Below are 17565 nucleotides of genomic sequence, written 5' to 3'. Positions count from 1 at the left end.
TGCCTAAACAAGCTCGCGAAAACAGCATCTCGATATCTTGTTCCTAACCTAAAATTTAGGTCAAAGAAAATTTTATACCCTCAAAATTTTATTTTTTTAAGCTAATTTTTCCGAAATTATTTTTATATATATAATTTGTGCCCCTAAGGTGGGTCGATTTAAAAAATGAAGCTTTTAATGCCGCCGTAAATGCTCGAAATGCTGGCCATCACGATAAAAAACAATATATATATATATATCTCAAGATATCGAGATGCTGTTTTCGCGAGCTTGTTTAGGCATCATTTAGCTACCTTTTCATGAAAAAAAATCGAACCAATGCATTTAATTTTTTTGAGAAAATTAACCATTTCTGTAGGAATGTCGAAAAAATCCCTCAAGCGGTAATATGTGAAACTAACAAAACTTCATATAGTATAATATTTGTAGCTGAAGAATAGATGTTTTGAACTAACCCAAGTTTGTTTAAATCGGCTCAGCCGTTTCGAAGATACAGGGTGTTCTTTACGGAAACCTTTGAATACCCCCCACCACTTCATTTTTAGAGATAACACCGGACATTTTTTTGTTAGGTTAATGTAGCGGAATTCCAAACACTATGAAAGAAACGATAGTTTCCGAATTTCGCAAATATGAAATAAAATACTTATCGATAAATAAGTAAAATATATCGATAGGTAAGTACTCGATACTTATCGATAGGTGAAAACAGTTATCGCCCATCCTTAGCGATAACTATCGACATATCGATACCTATCGATAGTATTCATATATCGATAACTATCGATATATCGACAGTTATCGATATTTCGATAATTATCGATAGGTATCGATAACCATCGATATTTCGATAATTATCGTCATATCGATAAGTAAAATATATCGATAGGTAAGTACCCGATACTTATCGATAGGTGAAAACAGTTATCGCCCATCCCTAGTCAAGACTGGGGGAGTATTGTGTTTGGGCGGGGTTGTAGTCATCAAATTTATCTTTATTTGGGGAGTATTGTGGTTGGATTGCGGTTGAAAACATATCCCCCCCCCCCACCCCTCCGTGCATAATGATTGTAGAGAAATGCAGTCATTGTCATTGTGCCGGCTATGTGTCTGGTAGAGCGTTAGACTACATAGCCGGAAGTTCGGGTGTTCGAATCTGGGCAGAGGTAAGAATTTTTCATCTGTGGCAGAAATGGGAATTTCCTTGGATCAGTTTCGAGCATTCCGCCGGATACTTCGAATTAGGTTTTCCTGCAGTTTTCGTAAGGTAAATACCGGAGTAGTGTAGAACAACTTACGACCTTTTACGGGGGCATCTCTAAAAAGCATTACCTATGCGGGTCACTCTCCACTCGATACGACGCTTTATTGTTATAGAATTAATTTGATAAACAAAACGTATTGATTATGCAAGAATTTCCTGGGATTTAAATAAACAAGGTAACTTGAATATTACGATTAGTAGCAACCTTTGTACAATAAAAAGCGACAACGAAGTTGTTAGCTCATGATTAAAGCACGAATCTGGTAATCCACGCTTAAGGAGCTTAATTCGAACTTAGGTGTTGAACACCACGTACACTCACTGATAAAATTTATGGTCCTCTTTCAATTTCACAATTTTTCAAATACGTTTAGGGTCCGAGAACCATTAATTTTATCAGTGGCTGTACAATGAAAAGGTACATCGCCTTAAGATATTACTTCTTGGCGCCACATTGCAGTAAATCCGATTAATTAGTGAATAGAACGTGAGAGAGGATCGGTTTCTTAAGCCATCGATCAATGCACGACACATTCGGTTAGCCATGTGAACTAGGCCCTAGGAAACAAAACAAAAGCGACGTAATGAGAGAAAGTGGGCGGATCCTTCCATTGTTTTTAATTGCGGACCGTGATCAATTTTTTTTTCTGGATAAACTGAAATCGCCTTGGGATGTCACATTGACATTGATCAATCATTTTCTCCGATAAAAATTTGGGGAGGCTGCTTCTATAAAAGTTTCACATTTCGGCAATAAAGATATCTAAATTTAACGAGGCAGCCTTGAACGACGAAAGCGGCAATTCATTGTTTATTTAATTATATTGTTAATAAGAGTCGCGCATTTGTTGCTTAATAAAGAAAGAATACTTTGATAAATATGGCGCTTGACGTCACCGAATACCGCGTTTGATAATGAATATTTTTGAGTCGTGTCACGGTGGATTATTAAAACGGATATTAGATATTTGTTTGTGTTTTCTTTCGCCCCCCTTTTCGCCCATTTCCATACACTTTTTTCGGAGAAGGGAGGAATCGATAAATTTCTACACGCTAATGCGAGAGTACTTTCTTCTCCGCGGATATTGGAATTTATTGAGCCTTCGAAATAGGTACAGTGTCCCATGTTCGACACTTTTTAGCGTATATCTGTAATTGTTAGTGCTATCAAAAAAGTAATATAAGCGTCATGCACAGGGTGGTTCAGATTCGTGGCTCTCCGTAACGGTAAGATACAGTGTAGGTTAAATGGGGACAAAGTTGTCCCTTTTTGTGACTAAATATTTGAAAAAATTTTTGGTTTCTCAGGTTCTCTGAAAAAAGTGCCCATAGAACGTATTAACGGGAACCCTCCATTAAAGCTATTGAAAATGAAATATGACATGTTCAGTTTTTCGGCGATTCCTTTTTTTGAAAAAAAAGAGGCAGTTGTGCCTCCATTTAGCCCACACTGCATCTGTCACCGTTACAGAGCCACGAATTTGAACCACCCTGTACACTTTTTAACTTAAACTTGAAATGGTAAAATCATAATGTCAAATTTTTTTCTAAATATACAGGGTGAGCTAAAAGTTATCGAACCTAACCTCATTTTTTAAATGGAACACCCCGTAGATTTTATGCTAAAAAAAATAGTATTTTCATTCCCTTTTCCAAAACATAACACTAAACTTTCAAAAAAATTCAATATTGGTTCAAAAAGATTGTAAAAAAAATTCGGATTTTTTGAATCATTTTTTCAATTTTTTTTTTAAATTCCTGTTTTGAATATTATCCCTAGTATGTTGTATTTTTAAAAAGAATTTAATATGCTATCTTTTTAAATTACAATATACAGGGTGTGCCAAATAATGGGACTAGATCCGAGAACTTTTTTTGCTAACCCCGTATATTATTGAACAATCATTATCACTTTAAAGAGACTTTTGTAATATTGTAATATTTTTCTGGTCATGCTGACCTTGGCAATACTTTTATATTTTCCCCCGTTTCTCTTAAGCGAGCGAAAATTTTCAAATTTTGATTTTACCATTTTAAGCAAGACCAACAAAGCACATGAGCGCATATATTATTTTTTGATAGCATTACGGAGATATCTTATTTAAGTTTATCATACTGAAACTATTTTGCTACAATTACGGCTGTATAATATTCCAAAAATATTCGCAAAAATTACCTCATTTGTTAAATTATTTTGAAGTATTTATATTATGGTTCTAGAATATTCTACAATGTACAGGGTGTTACGAAATTCGCGCCCACGGATAATGAGAGCTTAATCCTGAGACAAAACTAAATACAAACCCAAACACGTTTGAGATCAGACAAATACTTTTCAACATGTCCAAACACATGCAGTGACAGAAGCACATGGTGGACATTTTGACAGCTATTAATTAATTATTAAAATTTTTCATTTCTTTCCAATTCTCTTTGTGAAAAGTATTTGTCTAATTGCAGTGTAATAGGGTTTTCTACTCAGTTGTCTCAGAATTAAAGAACCATTGTTCGTGGACGCGAATTTGGTAACACCCTGTATCACCACTGCCATCATTCGTGTATCTAAACGGAAGATCTTTTCGTATACTGGACCCGCCAGTACCAACGTTCTACCGCAAAAAGGTAAGTCCTGAGAACTTTCGTGTACAAACGATTTCATGAGAATCAACAATTTTCCTTTACTAGGGGGAGGGAGGATTACCCTCTCTTCTACTACGATGTTACCCCAAACCCTTAGTGTCTCTTAGTAGTCACCCTATACATATCGAGGGGGGGGATGCAAGTATACAATATGATGATTGTAGGTAAATGATCAACGAATGTTCCTTTACTGTGGAGAAGAGGGTATTACCTCCCCCATTTACATACTCATATACATGAAGTCTTTATAATTTACCCTACAGACCCCCCCATTTGAGACCATTGAACAGAATACTTTTTGAAATGACCACTAAAGAGCAGTATTCATATAGAGTAACATTATGGAACAGGGGGTAAAGGGGGGAATACCACCTTCCACTAATAAAGGAAAATTCATTCATTCTTTCCCTACAGTCATAATTATACTGAAGTGACTTCATGAGAATCAACAAATTTTCCTTTACTAGGGGGAGGGGGATACTACTCCCTTTTCTATTACGTTTCCCCAAACCATTAGTGTCCCATAATAGTCACCCTATAAGTATAAAGAACACATTCGTGTAAGTATACAAATGGGAGGTAAAACCCTCCTCTCCATATTACCATGTGGTGATTGCAGGGAAATTATCAACGAATTTTTCTATACGAAATATTCATTTGTATGGAGTATGAAATCATGATAATAGAGAAATGATCTCAACAAATTTTCTCTTACTGGGAGAGGGAGAAGGGGGGGGGGGGTTATTACCTCCATTTGTATGAATGAAGTCTTCGTAATACTGAGCGGTATTACAGAATACTTTTTGAAATGACTACTACAGGACAGTAATAGTATGGTACCAGGGGGGAGGGGGCGTCAAGGTGGTAATACTCCCTCCCTCTAAAGAACAAATTGATTGATGCCATCACTATTATACTAAGTCTATGGTATGAGTATACAAATGACTTTATAAGGGTGATGATTGTTGGAAAAGAATCAACAAATTACCAGGAGAGGGTATCGCCCCCCCCCTCCCCACCCTTTTGTATACCTACTCATATCAATTAAGCCGGCTCGTGTGGCGCAGTTCAGTTAAAGCTGGACTCTGGTGCTAAGGGCCCCGGTTCGAATCCGGGTTCGGGCATTTGTAAATGGTATAGTGGGTTGGGTTGGTAGAGCAGCCTTGGCTGAAACCCCGCCCACTCAAAAATGAAGTCAAAAATAAAAAATCTTTGTCATTACTAGCGGTGGGGGATGTATCAGTATTCAAATGATTTTATGATCATGCTGATTGTCGAGAATCAACAAATTTTCCTTTACTAGAGGGGGGAGGGGGGTATTACCTCCCATTTGTATATTCCGATGAATGAAGTCTTTGTAATACTGGGGAGAATGGCGTGGTGGGGACTATTGATCAGAATACTTTTTGAAATGACCACACGACAGTAACCATATAGGGTAACATTATAGAACAGGGGGGTAATTATACCCCTCCCACCATGCGGTAATGATAATTGTAGGGAAAAGATTAACGAATTTTCTTTTACTGCAGGAGAGGAAGTATTCTCCTTTTGATGGTGGATTTTTAAATTTTTTTTAAAAAATCAATCAAAAATTAAAAAACAAAGACTCAGACTTTAAATGCGAGGTCGAATAGATTCTAGCAAGTGCAGAGAGGGGATTCACACACCTTTGATATGCGTAAAAATTAAAAATTGAAGATCTAGTAAAAAAAAGAGTATTGCTTAGAATTGGATATATAAATTGAGGGGGGGGGGGGGCAGTTTTTCTTTGAGAATGTGAATTTCACCCAAAGAAATTACAGAGCAATTTGATACGCTGCACCCTGCATCACCCTGTACATTACAAGAAACAGTAAAAGAGAGCTACCTCAACTTTAAGTGTCTAAATTCGGTAAAGATACTTACAGTAGAAAACCGGGCAGTAGAGTGGATCCACACAGACTGGGGGATGCGTTCGTACTTCCGTCACAAGCGGATAATTAGGCTATAGTCGATCAATAACACTAAATAATGCGTGAGGAATGTAATTATTTTTATCTACCTTCCGTCTCAATTACATGCGGTACTTACAATTACATTTAAGCAAGCGTACGACAGAAAGAACTGTCACACTAGGACTCAATTTTCCTTTACAAGGGGGATTACCCACCCCCCTATTCTATGTTTGGTTACCCTATATGAATAGTGTTTTAGTCCTCGCCGCATACATTTCAGAAAATCTGCCGTTCAGTGGTCTTCACCGGGGGGTACGGAATGCCCGACCAATATACAAAGACTAACAAAAGAAATTCTTGACTCGATGAAATTTGGTTTCTAGTGTCCGTTGGGTCCTTTACTTTCGTTTTATTTTCAAAATCAAGATATCTTTGTTTAACGGTGAAAAGAATAAAAAAGAAATTCAAAATGGGGCATTCTTTTGCGAACAGCCCCCAAATGAAGTATTTCAGTTTGAAAAGAAAATCCTACTTACCCGTCTCGTTCATATATCAACAATTTCGCGTACAAGAATTTGTTCGACAGTTCAGAAATTACAGAGCACCTTGTATATTATAAGAAAGCAGAGCCACCTCTCAACTTGAAGTGTCTAAATTGGCTACTTACAGTTGAAAAGCCGGCGTTACGGCGGGTCATCACAGACTGGGGGATGTGTTCGTGTTTCCGTCACAGATCGATCAATAACACTAAATAATGAGTGAGGAAAGTAGTTATTTATATCTACGTTTCATCTCAATTACCTGCGGTACAACTACTCTTAATTTAGTCGAATTATCAGTGTTTTCTACCGACACAAAAATAGAAATCGTTTAAGCACGTGTGCGACATAAAGAACCATCACCCTTGGACTGATTAGACTAAGGTGCCTTACCTTCGGTGTAGCAGACGGCGTGTGATGAATGAACGTAGTGCGAGCTTTAGTCGTATCGGAACTAAGTTTGGCAGGCGTTTTAGCACCAGTTGTGGGGTCAGTACCGCGCGTCACTTCCAGACTTTCGGGCACCGTCTGTAGAGTGGATCGCATGGCAGTCGACATGGTCCCCACCCGTCACTCTCGGCCCTCTTCACATTACCTACATTTCGGGAAAACGTGTAAGCACTTCGTTTGCCCAATTAACGATTAAATGCACACTTCCTTTCTCGAGAAGGTACCTCGCCCCTTGCCATCCTGTCCCCCCTTATCAATCAAAATTGACGTTAAAGTCGGCGTTTGGGCTAGCAAAACTGAACAGGTGGAAATAAGGCGAGTGACCCCCATTTGATGACTCACACAGACACACACACAAAAGTTGTAAGTTTCCAATAAAAGAGCCGCTAATTACCTTGGCGATTGAATACACGGAAGTCAAAGGTTAAGCCAGATAAGGGGAAATTGTCAAATACACCACCACCCCTAAACTGAAAGGTTGAATGTACGATTACTTAAAAATAATCAATTTTAAACCGCACTTCCTTGTTTGTTAATAATTAATTATGAGCAGCCTCTATTTTTATTTAGGCCCGAGAACAAATGACCTTTTTTTTTATTCATGGCAAGCGGTAAGGAGAAAGCGATCTCCAGTTTTGGGGTGCTATTCTCGTCTTGATTCGCGTCGAGCGGGTTTACTTACGCGGACGGGGGCCACTTTTATAAATAATCGCATTGGGCACTTACCAAATTATAACACTCTCGCCACTTTATAATCCACCAAAATAAAACACACACCTCATATGAGCATAGTTTTACGTTTAACAAAATGGCCGAAATCCCGTACTTTAACGCGCGCGTCAATCAACGACCGATCTCCTTGCGGTTTTCGTGTGGAAAGCTAACGGGGAACTCCGCGAAGCATGTCGTAGACGTGCACGGTACGAATGACGTCATTGACAAGGTTGTTTGGGACGGCGCAAGCGTGACATTTTTTGTCGAAAATTAATAATTTGGGACTAGCAAAGCTCGGGTCGCATTCTTTTGGGCCGATTAATCTTAAAGACCCATTCAGGGAATTGGGAAACGCTTCCAAGTAAAATGGAAAAATAGCATAATCTCATTTGGGGGGCACTAAGCGCCATCTCTTTTTCTGAAGTGGTACCACTCTTTGTTACGTAAGCAATTGGTGACGCAAATTTTGCCGTGTCGTCTGGGAATTATGAAATATCTCCCAGCAAAGGAAAACTAGATAATCCTTTCCCTTAAACCCTCAGTTAAATATGGCGGCTTTCTCAAAATTATAATGGAAGTGTTGTTGGTAGCACAAGGGCGGTATTCCAGACCACCCTGTATCACTCTCGCCCACAGAACATACTTTCAGGACACTTCTTGGGAAAGGATTATTAGTCCAGGAAATAGAGACTCAAAATGGACCATTTCCTGCAAAACGAGAAGTAGTTCCAATTGTTTTTGCATGTCATGAAAAAATATCTGGTGGTTAAGAATCCAAGTTTTCGACCTCTCACCCCCTGTGCTTCCCCCCGTACCACCCTTAAAACCAAAGAAATTTGGTTGGTTTTTTAGTTTTTCAATCATATCTTTTTATAGATCCATTTTACAAAAAAATATTGTTATCAGAAATTGTAGACTATAAAATTCTACACAACGTTCATATACACTACTTTTTTGTGAAATGTTTATTAAAAACGGTATAGAGCTTCAGAGTTGCTTATATTTTTAAGAAGTCTGAAATTTCTATGTAGATGTTTTAACCAAATTTTATACTTTATCTCTATAATTAAGAGTTTTATGAGAAAATATCTTGAACTTATCGTGGTATAAATCCCCTACGCTGCACCCTTACCAAAGGGGATGCATAATAATTCAACTTTCAACCCTTGCTAGTGGGGATATTTGAATCACTGTGAGATTGTAGGGCTTTCTAATATACGTTTGAAACAAAAAAATTATCTTACTTCAGTTCAGCTTCATCCTTAAAAGCCTTCATCCCCCCCCCCTCCCCAACCGCGGGAGGAATAGATATTTAAAGAGGAATAGAACACAGGGGCACTGAACTGAATTGAGACAATTTTTTTAGTTTCAAAAGTATATTAGAAAGCGCTACAATCTCACAGTGATTCAAATATCCCCAGCAAGGGTTGAAAGTTGAATTATTATGCATCACCTTTGGTGAAGGTGCAGGGTAGGGGGGTTTATACCACGATAAATTCAAGTTTTATCTCATAAAACTCTTAATTATAGTGTAAAAGTATGAAATTTAATTAAAACACCTACATAGAAATTTCAGAATTCTTAAAAATATAACCAACTCTCAAGCTCTATATCTTTTTTAATAAACATTTCAAAAAAAAGTAGTGTATATCAAAGTTGTGTAGAATTTTATGGTCTACAATTTCTGATAACAATATTTTTTTCTAAAGTGAACTATTAAAAAGATACGATTGAAAAACTAAGAAACCAACCAAATTTCAGGGGTTTTGGGGGTGGTACGGGGGAAGCACAAGGGGTGGGAGGTCGAAAACTTAGATTCTTAACCACCAGATGACTGTCTATGACATGCAAAAGAAATTGGAACTACTTCTCATTTTGCAAGTTAAAACCCTCTATTCCCTGGACTATATCAGATCCCCCTTCTCCTAAAAAGCGCCGCAGAGAATATGTACTCGTAGATCTGGGAGTCTGGAGGGTACGTAATGCTCCCCTGCAAAGAAAGACTTGCTAACCTGTTCCCTAAACCTTTTGTACTATCATATATGGTAGTTTTCTGGAAGTGGGAATAGAAGTGTCGTGTGCTGGGGGTTATTCCGTACCCCCAAACCCACGGTATCACTTTCCCCTGCAAAACGTTATAGCACTCTCATGGCGATTTTTGGGAAAGCTCTTTTCCTACAATGACCGTACACACCTGGGGTTTTAGAATACCCCCAGGTAGATTTCCCAGTCAATGAGGTCTCGGCAACTCTTTTCCTGCAATCCTCAGTACTTTTATCATAGTTTTCTGGAAATGGAAATGGATGAGCTGTGATACTGTCCCCCATAGAACGTTTAGCCCACATGACTCTTATGACAGTTACAAGATAATCACACCTTCTTCCCCAATTATAAATTATGCAGAGAACATAGATCCAGGAGGTCTATATAGTAATACCTACTCCTCAACAAAGAAGGACTCGACAATCCTTTGCTCGCATTACCGTCAGTACTTTCATGGTGGTTTTGTGGAAATGATAGAAGTGTCTTGTGATGGACTTTATTTCATATACCCCCTGACGCAAACAGAAAACGTAAGACCCCCTTTCCTTGGTTTCTTTGGTACACAGTCAATCCCCCCCCCCCCCCGGCGTTCTAAATTGTTGTCTCTGATCAAGGTGTCTCAGTGCCGTAGAACCTGCATGTGAGCTCCCCTTCAAGCCCAATGTTGTGACAGTTGACCATCCACCATCCCATAAGAACCTCGATGATCTTCCTAATCTCGACTCTATTCAGATTTAGATACTTAAAAGAATCAGTGATTAGCCCAGAGGCCCCGATAAAAAGACCATCGACTATCTGAGTCACCCGGTCTTTAATCCTGGATCTCAAAACTGAAAGAAAAATTCCTAGGATAGGCTCAGGTCCTCAGGGATCACGCCACGTGGCTGTCACGTATACAGGGAAGGGAATTTTTCTCAAATTTAAACCATGTCAATGCATTCCTATAGGCAACAAACATTACACGTAGCAAATGAGTGTTGCTTTTAAAACCCTGTCTCCTTCAAGAATTATATTAAATCTCCCGAAACACGTTTTAAAACTCTTCTCGAATTTTGAGACCCCCTATCGACGCTTTCAGTTTTGTAATAAGCACAAAATTAATCAAATACGCGCTCGGCAGTACGTGTAAAGTTGGTTGCCTATTATCATCTGTTTGATGTATTGACATGGTTTTTTTACCACCCGCACGTTAGTGACGGAGTAAAAATAACCACCCGCTTTTTTTACGGTTTTGAAGCACCAGGAAACCGAATCAAACAAAATCTGGATGATGTCAGTGTGTCTGTCGGTCTGTCTGTCTGTCTGTTGGTCTGTCTATCGGCTTGTCTGTCGGTCCGTCTGTCGGTCCGTCTGTCGCCCTGTCTGTCAGTCTGTCGGTCTGTCTGTCGGTCGGTCGGTCTGTCGGTCGGCCTGTCGGTCGGTCTGTCTTTTTGTCTTCTGTCTGTCTGTCTGCCTGTCGGTCTGTCTGTCGATCTGTCTGTCGATCTGTCTGTCTGTCTGTACGGAATATCTTTTAGTAATACTTCCCGCAAAAAAGACTTGATGTCTCCGTGTAACCCTCGCAACTTTCATGGTGGTTTTATGGAAATGGCAGTAGAAGTGCCGTCTGCTGGGGAGTATTGTCCCCAGATTCTCCGGTATCACTTTCAGTTACACCACGATTTTGCCTCAATCATGACAGTTTTCGTAAAAGGATTATAAGATATTAATAAGTATAGTGCAGAGAACGCAGATCCCAGTGGTGTGAAGGGTACGGAACACTCTCCCTCCCCCCTCCCTCCCCAACGTTTAGCCCATAGGGCTCGCTCCTGGAAAAAGATTATCAGATCTTGTACTCCTAATAAGTACTGCAAAGGATGTAGATTCGGGGGTGGTTTCTGGAAATGGAAGTGATGTGTGCTATAACTTTCCCCCTCAAAATGTTTCTCCCTCAAAACTCTTATGACAATTCTTGGACAATGATTATTAAATTCTCTTCGAGCGTAGGGGTGGGGGTATCAGTTGCTACGCAACACTTTCCGGCCTTGTGATGTAATAGATCACTTTCCGGACTCAAATGAATGATGTAATATGTACCTACTGTATAGCGGACAGTATGAAATAATAGTTATTTATATAAAAGTCAGAAAAATGACGCATTACTGGCGAGGAAATATCGAAGTACAGGGCCCCTTTGGGGTCGAGTACTTTAATTTCCGAGTTTTGTATTAAATTTTACCCGAAATCGTATTTTAATATAAAATTTCAATTTTTATATAGAACTTTTGATTGATGTCAATCTGTTAGTGATGACAAGAGTCATTATAGACATTTGGAAGTATCCCAGATGCGGCCGGTAAAGTGACAAGCGGCAGGAAACTGCCTCTGTCATGGAAACTCAAATTTGTTGACAGAAAGTAGGCATGAAAATGATGGTTTCAGGACGATTTTGGGTAAAAATGATAAAGGATAATAAAAGTTGTTTTCGTGGTCAATATTGAATAGGAAGCGCCTTACGAACAAGTCTTAAATGCATCGATTGTGTGGTAATTACCATCCTAAAGTAGTGGGGTCCACAATCCCACTATCTTGATTCGCGAAAATTTAGATCGTTGCGGCGTCTCAACCGTATAACAAATGAAGGAAATGAACTGAATTTATAACTACCTACATCTGAATACAAAAGGTGTTGACTGTTCAGTCGTTGAACACCGACTCACCGTATTTTTGCGGGTTATAGGTGACTTTTACATGATAAAAAAACCTCCTGAAAGACGCCTAATTTTATGCAACCAAAGTAACTACCTACAACAAATGAGGATCTGCCTGTCTAATTAATTATGCTTTGACTTCCCTATTTTAATTTCGGTTGGTGTGCGATGTATTCAACTAAAGAAAAAGTTGATACTTCCAATTGGTATAGTGCCGATACCAGTTAAAGAAGCTTAAGAGATTTATTTTCTGTGAAGCTAAAGCAACAATATTCAAATTAATAATTAATATGACAGCCAGATCTTTATTTGTTTCAAGAAGTTATTTTGGTTGCATGAAATTAGGCGTCTTTCAGGAGACTTTATCATGTAAAAGTAGACATAGGAAATCCCTGTCTACTTCTACATGAATATCACTGTATAAATAACTATTGTAAATAAGAAAGTTAGCATTGCTCATGCGCAAAATAATATTTTGACGATGTCGTAATAGTTTTACTTCTATTCGTAGTGTATACATACAAAGTTTCATTTAATTACCTTCGTAAATAAAACCGTTTACAATTCGATTCAAAAATGGTCGAGGATGCAAACATGGGAATTTTGAATCGATTAGAGTCAACTTTTGCTATCGCGTATTATACGGCTGGAGCTATGTCCATTTTGAATTTTATGAAATTCGGTTCATATCTAACGGAGATGTCAAAAGGTTTTTTTTGGTTCTGCATTGCCAGTTCACGAATTCCGATCTACAAATTTGATAAAGAATCCACCTGCAAAATTTCTTCGTAATCCGTTCACTGGTTTTCGAGATATCGGACCTTTTAATATTCGTGTAGCGTTTCATATATTTCGTGTTACACTAACTGGCATCGTGTAAATGTTTTCAAAACTGAAACTGAGTCACAAATCGTAGAGAATAAGGGAGGTTATTGTTTAGAGGTTCCAACTTATCGCTACGATTTGCAGAAATCAAATTCCAATCAATCGCTATAGACACGCGACGATAAATTGTCACAATTCGATCCTTTCGATAAATTGTGACAATATATCGTAGCGTGTAAACCACGCTTTATTAGGTACTACCCATTTTATAACCACATATAACGTCAGAATAAAAATTGAAATTCAAACATAGGTACAGGGTGGCCAATTATTACCCTAGGTGCTGAAGCCAAATAAAACGTCCGCATGACTTTGTATGCCTAACAATACCTATCAAGGACTTACTTGCTATCAATTTGCAGCGAACTACATTAGCTTTTTATTGAGGTTTCATAATTTCGCGAATTTGGTGCAGGAAGTGTGTACCTAATTAATTGTTTTAATAATGAAAGAACTCTAAAAACTCCAAACGTTATTGAATAAAAGTACGATTGTTGGAATGGAGACCTTCTACTTTTTTATCGATCGCATTACTAATGCAATGTCCATTAACTTCATAAAAAAGCACTTTACTGAACAAATGTGTTATACTAAAAGGTAGTGATTACGCCGTAAAGTTCTTCCAATGTACACACAAAATACATTAGCGTACATGTTTACTTACTCAACAAATAAGTATGTATGTCGCTCAGCACCTAACGATTCAGTTTAAGTGTTGTAATAGAAGTAACACGACAATGAAAGTGTTTGCGCCGTGTGTCATTTTTCTATCTTTCTTAAGTACCACAATTAGTATTTCGCTCAAAAATAATCAGACGTCCTCGAAGGTATGTACAGAAAAAGTGATCACATCGATTTTTGGAGCCGAAACACTTTACTATGTATTCAATGGAAGTAGTGATCTGTTACCGTTCAATTTAAGAAATCCAAGGATTGTTATTAACACTAGTCGTCCTATACGTTCCTTAAAGAGGAAGATTTCGAATAGTTTCATATTTGAAGTCAGAAATTTGAATTTTCTTAAAAAATTTATTTTTTATCTGCAATATACAGGCACATGGAAAATGTATGATCATGTCATTGCAAGATCACTTGTTGTTACCGATCAGGTATGGCGAGTGGAAATGATTTTCAGTGTACTATGGAATCACGGCTTTACATATGTGAAGGTTTTGGTGATCAACAAGGATGAAGATGCAAGATCGCTGTTATTTACAGCTAATCCGTATGATGTTCAGAACTATTGCGGCAAAGTCCCGAACAGAATGCTTCTTCAAAGCTGCGATCAACCGATTGCCGACACCTTTCCACGTCGTATCACAAATTACCACGGATGTTACATAGCATTCTCTTCTGATGCCTTTACGAAGTATTTGGAGAAATTTAATCGCAGGACTTTTACAATCATTATCGCGGTTGAAATGTTGAATATGTCTTTACACGAAGTTCAAAAGAATCACGAAATTATTAGAGTAGATGGTGGACAAGTAGGCTCTAGGTCAGGAAGTTATCGTGTGACTCACATATATGCGCATGACGCAATGGTGTGGATAGTTCCACCAACAAATGCCATTTCGGCATTGGAAATTTTGGCAGTTAATTTTGAATTGGAAGTTTGGATATTAGTTTGGGTGGTTTTTGCATTATTTTCCTTAGCTTGGTATGTTTTGGACAAATTCAAAACAAGCGTGGGTGAAATTGTTCTGAAGACTTTTGGGATCACGCTATTTGGAAGCACCAGTCGCATTACCCAATCTTCAAAATTAAGATTCGTAATTCTGTGCTACATTATATACAGTGTGCACATACAAACAGCGTACATCTCAAACCTAATGCGCCTGATGACTTCACCTCCAACAAGGCAACCGATTCGCAATTTAAAGGAACTGCTAGAGGCGGATATTCCAATTTGTTTGTGTGATAGTGCCGCTTTCTTGATGTATGGATCCAGGTTGCCAGAACTTGAAGAAATATACGCCAAGATACAGTTGTCATGCCGATTCAACAAAACTCGCGATCCTCGTGTGTTGCTGGAGACTTGGTCTGTACGTCCCATTTTCTCGATCGCCCTCCCATCGAAAACACTACACAATCTGACACTGAGTTTACGAATGGGCACTCCAACATACTTTATTGATAATCACGTTCTACCTCCCGTGACGCACACGTTTGCAGCTGGAAAAAGTGGTTTCATTATCGATAGTTTAAACATAATCATCGAGAGATTGACCCAAAGCGGGTTGTACGGTAAATTAGACAGCGATCAGAAATTTTACGAAGACTGCAAAAGAAGGGAATTATCGCAAGAAAAAGACGCGGTGGCGCTATCTTTAGAGCACTTGAATGGAATTTTTATTGTATACTTATTTGGTATGGTATTATCTGTAATTGCGTTTATTGCAGAACTGATTGTCCATCGTTTTTAAATGTAGTTTAATCTGCAAATTGCACTTTACTCACTGAAAATGTATTAAAATGTTATTGTCATCAGGTTTGTAATCTTTAATAAAAGTTCTGCAATTTACTTTTATGCCAAGATACATTCTCCATTCCAAAACTATAGCACATAGCTCGGCTTCGACGCACTTGTAACGGGTAGTTAGACCAGGATTGTAATTCCCTCTCCTACTGATAAATCTGATTTACGAGCTGCTGTCAAAGATCGCTGCGCTTTTCATCTTTTAATCCTAATTTCAATGTTGAGCGGGCGGTTTTTTTTGCTGGTAATTTAAGAACGCCCAATGTCGGTGCAATCGTAACCGGAAATTCTGATAGCTGTGCCGTTTTTATAAAAATGACATTGACCTTGACTCGGAAATTAAAGTATCTCTGCCGCCCAATGGGGCCTCGTACTTCAATAGTTTCCTCGCCAGTAATATAGTTATTTACGTTATAAGGCCGGGAAGTGGCTTATTAAAGTACGAGTTTAGATGTTTACGGACGAGGCGACGAAGGAGCCGAGTTCGGAATTTCTAAACGAGTGCTTTAATAATCACTTCACGGCCGTGTCTCAATTTTGAGATTTCTTTTGATTCTTTTACATAACACATGCCATCTTTAGTCGCATCACCTTTGAATCCGGTACCGTTGCATAGTTACGCACGAATTGTTTTGCCTTGTTCATTTATTTGTAAAAAAAATTGACGCGGCATGTTCTTGTGGTGGTGAATTTGTAAGGGTGATTTGTTCAAAAAGTGAAGAAGCTGTAGAAAATCTCATCCCCAGAAATCAGTATCAGTTATATAGTTTGTGCTTGGCGAAAAAAGGTACAGGAGGATAATAATGTGAACGAAAACATCATGCTTTCTAACTTTTTGGATGCGGTAAGAAAATAATTAGCGCTAACAAGCCTTCTTTAAACTAATAGAATACCTTCTAGGCCAAAAAGTTCTCTAGTTCTACATTGTGGTCCAAATATTCAATGTGCAAAACCATTATAAATGAAAACGCGAACATTTGCAAATATGTCAAGTTGACAGCGCCTACAAAAGATTACCTTTTAGTAAAGGTTAGATGACACCTAATTGTACAACTTTTTAATTTCGGATTCATCAGGACACAAAAACTCACGGTAGACGTATTTCCAGTCATTAATAAGTGCGATGGAGTGAATTTTTTGAACTTGTACAGAAATTAGTGCAATTTTCGCCTCAAGAATATGGTTGAGAAGGTGGCAAGAGGTTTCCACCACCACAGTCCCCAGCGATGGGGGTGTGTCCTCTATTAAAATTATTGAGAATTCTAATTGTATAATTAATAGTCCTAAGCTTTCGGATGATAATGTAAATAGCTATCGTCTTAAATAAATTTGACGTTTCTTCTTGACAGAAAATTATCAGTTGCTACGCAACACTTTCCGGCCTTGTGATGTAATAGATCACTTTCCGGACTCAAATGAATGATGTAATGTACTGTATAGCGGACAGTATGAATAAAAATGGAAAATGGGCGAAAATTATACCGAGAATGACGAATGGGTAATTAAGAGTCTAGGCAATGGTGTAGGAATAAAAGATTTAAGATAGAGAAATAGAAGAGAATAAGGAATTGTTGTGAAAGAAACACAAATGGGCATTCAGTTAAATAGAGGCGAACGGTCTGCGGTGTTATATGTACTACACCGATTGCGTGGAAAAGGAAATTAGAAAAAAAGGATGCCAAGGTGGTTTGCGTTTTTCATGGACTTAAAGAGGTCGGCGTTTGACAGAGTGGAAAGGGAAAAAGTACTGGAAAATGATGGCAGATAAGACTAAAGCTAAATGGAGTGAATCAAAGGCGTATGTAAAAGACAAGATTTGGAGGGGCTAAGAGTAGAAGGGAAAGGAGTCTAAAGTGTTTATGGACAAAGGAACTTAAGTCATGGGTATAGCCCTTTTTTAGTCCAACCTTATTTAACCGCCGGG

At 38.3% G+C, this 17565-nt stretch overlaps 1 protein-coding gene across 9 annotated transcripts in view; it reads right to left on the bottom strand.

The window, feature by feature from the left end:
• The window catches only part of LOC116172086 (serine/threonine-protein kinase MARK2-like), a 31468-nt gene extending 24557 nt beyond the window's left edge, over positions 1-6911 (bottom strand). For all 9 annotated transcript variants that reach the window (XM_031489210.1, XM_031489214.1, XM_031489217.1 and 6 more), the window contains exon 1: positions 6774-6911. The gene's annotated coding sequence lies outside the window, so the exon portion shown is untranslated. The remainder of the gene's footprint in view (positions 1-6773) is intronic.
• Positions 6912-17565: the final 10654 nt, after the last annotated feature.

This window comes from Photinus pyralis, unplaced genomic scaffold (genome assembly GCF_008802855.1).
Source record: "Photinus pyralis isolate 1611_PpyrPB1 unplaced genomic scaffold, Ppyr1.3 Ppyr1.4_LG5, whole genome shotgun sequence".
Classification (NCBI taxonomy): Eukaryota; Metazoa; Arthropoda; class Insecta; order Coleoptera; family Lampyridae; genus Photinus; species Photinus pyralis.
The sequence above is the reverse complement of the archived record's forward strand: the minus strand, read 5'-3'. Positions and strand labels throughout refer to the sequence as shown.